Source organism: Rhagoletis zephyria, unplaced genomic scaffold (assembly GCF_001687245.7).
Source record: "Rhagoletis zephyria isolate East Lansing unplaced genomic scaffold, Rhagoletis_zephyria_1.1 Rzeph_scaffold_01255, whole genome shotgun sequence".
Lineage (NCBI taxonomy): Eukaryota > Metazoa > Arthropoda > Insecta > Diptera > Tephritidae > Rhagoletis > Rhagoletis zephyria.
In genome coordinates this window covers 75,820-82,146 of record NW_016158339.1, presented here as the reverse complement: position 1 = coordinate 82,146, position 6,327 = coordinate 75,820, and the positions used below count along the sequence as shown (strand labels likewise).

At 36.0% G+C, this 6,327-nt stretch overlaps 1 long non-coding RNA gene across 1 annotated transcript; it reads left to right on the top strand.

Moving 5' to 3' along the window:
* The first annotated feature begins 4,844 nt into the window (after positions 1–4,844).
* Positions 4,845–5,862, top strand: LOC108363357 (uncharacterized). Its single transcript, XR_001847611.1, has 2 exons — positions 4,845–5,108; positions 5,171–5,862. It is a non-coding gene; the product is annotated as an uncharacterized LOC108363357 (long non-coding RNA).
* Positions 5,863–6,327: the final 465 nt, after the last annotated feature.

Here is a 6,327-nt window from a genome sequence, read left to right as displayed (position 1 = left end):
GGAGTACCGTTGGCCTAAGTTAGAGCATTTTTATTTCTTGCACAAGCGCAGTGCGACTTGCCTGCGCTACTTGCTTATAGCAACAAACCTTTAATAAAAAATTACTACCGTATTATATAGCATACATAGCATACGGTAGGGCCCAATAAATTTCGATCAATTATTCTTTCGGTAGGAAAAAATGAAAATATTTCACATTGATTTGATCCGTTTTAGTGAGTTAAAAAAGGGGAACAGATTTGTATGAAATTTCTTTTCGTATAAATATGCTCTAATTATCGAGAAGTACGCCTTCCTCTTTTGCAAATATATCCAATCAGAAGTATATAAAATGTGGATATCTTTAAAACAGGAGCAGCTAGGATTTCAATTTAAGCGGATTCTTAACCTTAAGATATCAACAAATACAACCCTGCTTTCAGATTTTGTCGACATTTTTATGCAACCTATCTTCGCTTCCTGCCCACCGTGGGCTGTGTTCAATTTCATATGCTTGCGGGTGTTCTAATTGTGACAGCGCGAATTTCACTGTGGTGAGTTCGCCGTTCGCCGGCATTGTATTTCAGCTATAATTCAAGTTGGCGATTCACAGCTGACAACAACAATTGCGTACAAAAGAGTTTCTGTGTGTGAATGCAAAGGGCAACACCAAAAGAGAAATCGCCGATAATAAGAAACTCGAGTTTCCGTGTTTGAACGCAGACTAACGGAGGTACTATTAACAATTAATGATATGTACGCACTTGGTCAATGAAGTTTCATCTGCGGCGTTGGTACACAGAGAGAGTATTCGCCTAACAAAACTGAGCACCCCAGTTCGAATCTCAGCTGGCGCAAATTTTTATTTTTATTTTTTTAAAGTAACTAGTCGCTTTTTGTACCCATTCGGGTATAAAGGTGAACAATTAGTCTCTTCATAGGACATGCTCGAACAAAATCGAACTGTTCATTCCATATAAAGAGATCAAAAGTGGTATTAGTCGCATGCTCCTTTGCGATTGCTCCCGGAGTCATCCCGGACTACTCCCATTTTTTGCAGGGTATGTACATATGTTTGTGTATGTAGATATGTTTGTGTATGTACATATGTTTGGGTATGTACATATGTTTGTGTATGTACATATGTTTGTGTACATGTATATACAGTATATTTTGCTTAGCTGCACATCCTTCTTTGCACGAAAAACTTGTGCACTTAACCGAAAAAGGCACTTAAGCAAATTTTCTTTACTACTTCAATGAGGAAGGTATCCAAATCCCTATGAAATCAAATAATGGAGAAGCACTTACCACGTAGAAATTACTGCAAGCGAAATTTTTACCGAATAGTATCTAATTATCTATATAACTACATAAATTTATAGCCACTTTCGTTGTTCTGCGAGATGAACAAAATAAATAAAAAGTTTTAAAATTAGGTAATTGTAGGGCCAGTGCAGGTAAACGTAATACTTTCTTTGATAATTGATACTAGTCGCATATTTTTTAAGGCAGGTATCGCCAATGTACAGGTATGCTAAATGCATCTATCAGAGCAGTTTCCTTATATTAAAAATAATGCCTCTGATGCGCATTTTGGGGTAGGTATCTTTAATGTGCACTTAAGCATAGAGGCAGCAAAGCAAAATATACTGTATGCACATATGTAGAACAAACGAAAACAAATCTAATAAGCTGCTCGTTGATATAAATGCGAACTGTTCTGATTGTCAAAAATTATGTGTCCAGAGGCGGGCATTTTTTGATTTTCCAAACACATGTAATTGGGCTTCAAAATGCTGCTATCAAACAGTCAAAAAGCGATTTCAGAAACTTTACCTGCAATTCGCTTTTCGGAAATAAAATATTTTCTTTCGAAAGACACTCTCCATGCAATGTGCCACTGCTCATGAAACTGCTTTCTGAAATTTCTCAACTTGACAATCTTTTGAAATATACTGCATTGCCACTTCTGAGACGCTCTTAAGACGGCAATGTAACCTCTGCTATTTACACGCTTAAAATAAAAAATGGCGCTTTTAGAAATAATGCCATGAACCAACTAAACAAATCACCCAGCACGGCAACCGTGTATTTGTAATTGCATCTGAGAAAAAAATAATAGTTGATAACATGGCGGCGAAAAAATGACGTCACTCCGTCCTGGGTGATCTTTACTCTTTGGTTCATGAAATAATGCTGCCAAGTTTTGTTCTCTTTGAACCAATATGTGTAAATGTCAAAAGCGCTAGGAAAGAGAATACCCTATCAATGAAACGATAGTACTAAAACTATCGATAGTTATTTCACTATCGATAGTATCGTCGATAGTTTGACAGCTCTACTGTTGAGAGTGCTCGGATGTAACAAGTTTTCGTTGTGGTAAATAAGCATGAAAAATTGTGGTACATTCCAAAACTATGTGGTAGATTCAAATAAATAAATTTATAAATATGTTATATGCACTTATGGTCAGCTGATTAAGTTAAGTAACATTTTGACCAGTTTTGACTATTTTTATTTCTTGTTTATTTAATGTTTATCTTTTTTTACTGCCGGTGCTAGGCATTTTCTTCCAGAAAAGAAATTGCCAATCATTAAAAACCAACGCGATTTCTTAGCGCTTGAAATTTGCACTTTGAGCTACTAAATTTTAACGGGCTATAAAACTGCATACCTAATACTTTTCTAGAAATTCTAAATAAAAGGTCAAAGCGACAGAATAAGATGCTTTTTTTAGAAATGATCTATAAATTTCTGATAGAGAATCATTTTCTGATAGACAGTGATAATTTTCGTGTTAATGTATACAGTATATTTTGCTTTGCTGCCTCTATGCTTAACTGCACATTTAAGATACCTACCTCAAAATGCGCATCAAAAGCATTATTTTTAACATTTATAAGGAAACTGCTCCGATAGATGCATTCAACATACCTGCACATTGGCGATACCTGCCTTAAAAATTGTGCGACTAGTATCAATTATCAAAGAAAGTATTACGTTTACCTGCAGTGGACCTACAATTACCTAATTTAACAACCTTTTATTTATTGTGCTCATCTCGCAGAACAACGAAGATGGCTATCAATTTATGTAGTTATATAAATAATAAGATAACATTCGGTAAAAATTTCGCTTGCAGTAATTTCTACATGGAAAGTGCTCCGCCAATATTTGGTTTCATAGGGATTCGGATACCTTTCTCATTGAAGTAGTAAAGAAAATTCGCTTAAGTGCCTTTTTCGGTTACGTGCACAAGTTTTTCGTGCAAAGAAGGATGCGCAGCTAAGCAAAATATACTGTATTACTTTCACCAACCATAAATTTAATAAAGAACGCTGCTTTTAATTCCAAAAGCTTCAGTGCTCGATCACCCTCTTTCACCTTTTCAAAATGACTATGACAAAGTTTGTAATGTCTTTTAAAACAAGACATAACATTTCGATTCATAACGCAATAGCAGATCACGTAGTGCGCACACCCATCCGTGTTTTCTATGCAAAAAAAAATGTGTTTCCCATTCCTCCCAAAACATTTTATGTGTGTATTATTCGAATAGTTGCGCAGTGAAGTCACAATATACCAGTAGAAAAGGTTTTGGTTTTTGTAGCTGTTTCGTGGTGAAAGTCCTTTATGGGGACCAAATTTCCCCACAAGAAATTTAGCGCATGGTTGCTTTTGCTTCCCAAAAGAATGAATATTAGAACACATTAAAAAAAGTCCAGGGTAATACAATTATATTCAACTAAAAATAATCACAATAATTTGCACTTATGAGTTAATGTGATAATCACGTGTAAAAACTCTTTTCAACTATTATTTTTCACAAAATAATTTTGCGGATCAGATTGCTCTGATCGCTTGTGTTGTTTGCCAAGAAAATGCAGCCCTGTTGGTTTTTATTTCTGTATCGCATCGCGGTGAGTTTCTATTTCTTGGTAATTCGGTTCGGTGAAATGGTAAACAAATTATTGAAATTTATTTATTTGATGTGTATAACATTTCATTAATGCAATTTTCTGTCTTTTCAGACTATTAATTACAAGCACAGCATCATCAACGGTGATTGANAATAATAAGATAACATTCGGTAAAAATTTCGCTTGCAGTAATTTCTACATGGAAAGTGCTCCGCCAATATTTGGTTTCATAGGGATTCGGATACCTTTCTCATTGAAGTAGTAAAGAAAATTCGCTTAAGTGCCTTTTTCGGTTACGTGCACAAGTTTTTCGTGCAAAGAAGGATGCGCAGCTAAGCAAAATATACTGTATTACTTTCACCAACCATAAATTTAATAAAGAACGCTGCTTTTAATTCCAAAAGCTTCAGTGCTCGATCACCCTCTTTCACCTTTTCAAAATGACTATGACAAAGTTTGTAATGTCTTTTAAAACAAGACATAACATTTCGATTCATAACGCAATAGCAGATCACGTAGTGCGCACACCCATCCGTGTTTTCTATGCAAAAAAAAATGTGTTTCCCATTCCTCCCAAAACATTTTATGTGTGTATTATTCGAATAGTTGCGCAGTGAAGTCACAATATACCAGTAGAAAAGGTTTTGGTTTTTGTAGCTGTTTCGTGGTGAAAGTCCTTTATGGGGACCAAATTTCCCCACAAGAAATTTAGCGCATGGTTGCTTTTGCTTCCCAAAAGAATGAATATTAGAACACATTAAAAAAAGTCCAGGGTAATACAATTATATTCAACTAAAAATAATCACAATAATTTGCACTTATGAGTTAATGTGATAATCACGTGTAAAAACTCTTTTCAACTATTATTTTTCACAAAATAATTTTGCGGATCAGATTGCTCTGATCGCTTGTGTTGTTTGCCAAGAAAATGCAGCCCTGTTGGTTTTTATTTCTGTATCGCATCGCGGTGAGTTTCTATTTCTTGGTAATTCGGTTCGGTGAAATGGTAAACAAATTATTGAAATTTATTTATTTGATGTGTATAACATTTCATTAATGCAATTTTCTGTCTTTTCAGACTATTAATTACAAGCACAGCATCATCAACGGTGATTGAAAGAACTACTGCAATCCCTGCGGTTTTTTTCTTAGTAAATGCGTTCTGGTCGTGACCAAGGGTGATCTCCCAAATCGGCTGGGAATAAGGTTAGTCATTTTAAATTGATTATCTTTGTTCGTCGACATTATATGACATGTCATCATTGCAGGCTATTGTTGCAAAACAAAGCGCCGCAACCACTGCTGGGGTAAATATGTTCCAGCAGAACTGCCCACCGCCGTCGGTGTAATGATTTCGATAGCTGAACAAACGCCATCTCATGGGCATTCCCACAGCTTGCCGACACTAGCTATTATATCACGTGTGAATGCAACTGCGGCTAAATTTGGTTATTAACAGTGCCATAGTACCATGTCATTGGCAAAAACACTAAGGGCTGCTGGCACATAAAGGTTGTAAAGTTTTCGGTATCGATGAACTTACTCCAAGAAGACGATGGCCGAAAACATATGATGAAACATCTTCTGGCATGCCTTTGACAATCGTTAAGTCAGACAGAGGCTTCACATACGATATTTCACACATGGCAGGAATTCGTTAGCGGACAGAGCACACATTTACAAAATATTTATAGTTTGCAGAACGTGCATACATATTCGATTCCGATTTTATGTGTCTATTACGGAGGACAACCGAACTTCAGTTGGTTGGCCAGTGGCTGAAATGGTATTACCGATGGCAACTAGCAACTGAAAGCTGGCAACTAAGTTTCTATATTGGCAACTGCATTTTTGTGGCTGCCGGAAAATTTTTATTGAGATACTTTATTTCTTTTTTTAACTTTTGTTTTTAAATTGTACCACCTTGAACTTTATGAAACTTAATTATTGCTATTGCTATATATTGCTATTTTCATTTCAGTGGCGCTGTCCATCGGCAACCCAACTGAGGTTCCGTTCCCATCCATAATCGATCCATAAGTCATAATCGCATAGAATCCATCGTAGTCCGATTTTTCGTGAAATCTACGAAAATGCTATTAAGTTCGAGTAGCTACGAACGCAGCGCTTGATTTGAATATACACGTTTATAGCAGTTCAGATTCAGTGATCGCTTTTTCGTAGATTTTAAGAAAAATCGGACTACGATGGATTCCGCCATCAATATGTTTTCTCATTTGACAAGATGTTGGAGAATCGCGGCAGCACAGCCGTATACCTACTCTATGCTCTTACGCGCATATGCTAAATTTGTCGCACCTAGCTAAAGTGCTTGACAAAGGCAGAAGGCATATCTTCAAAATTATAACTTAAAGTAAAAAAGTTTAAGGCATGCAATAAAAGAATACAACAGAACCAAAAAATG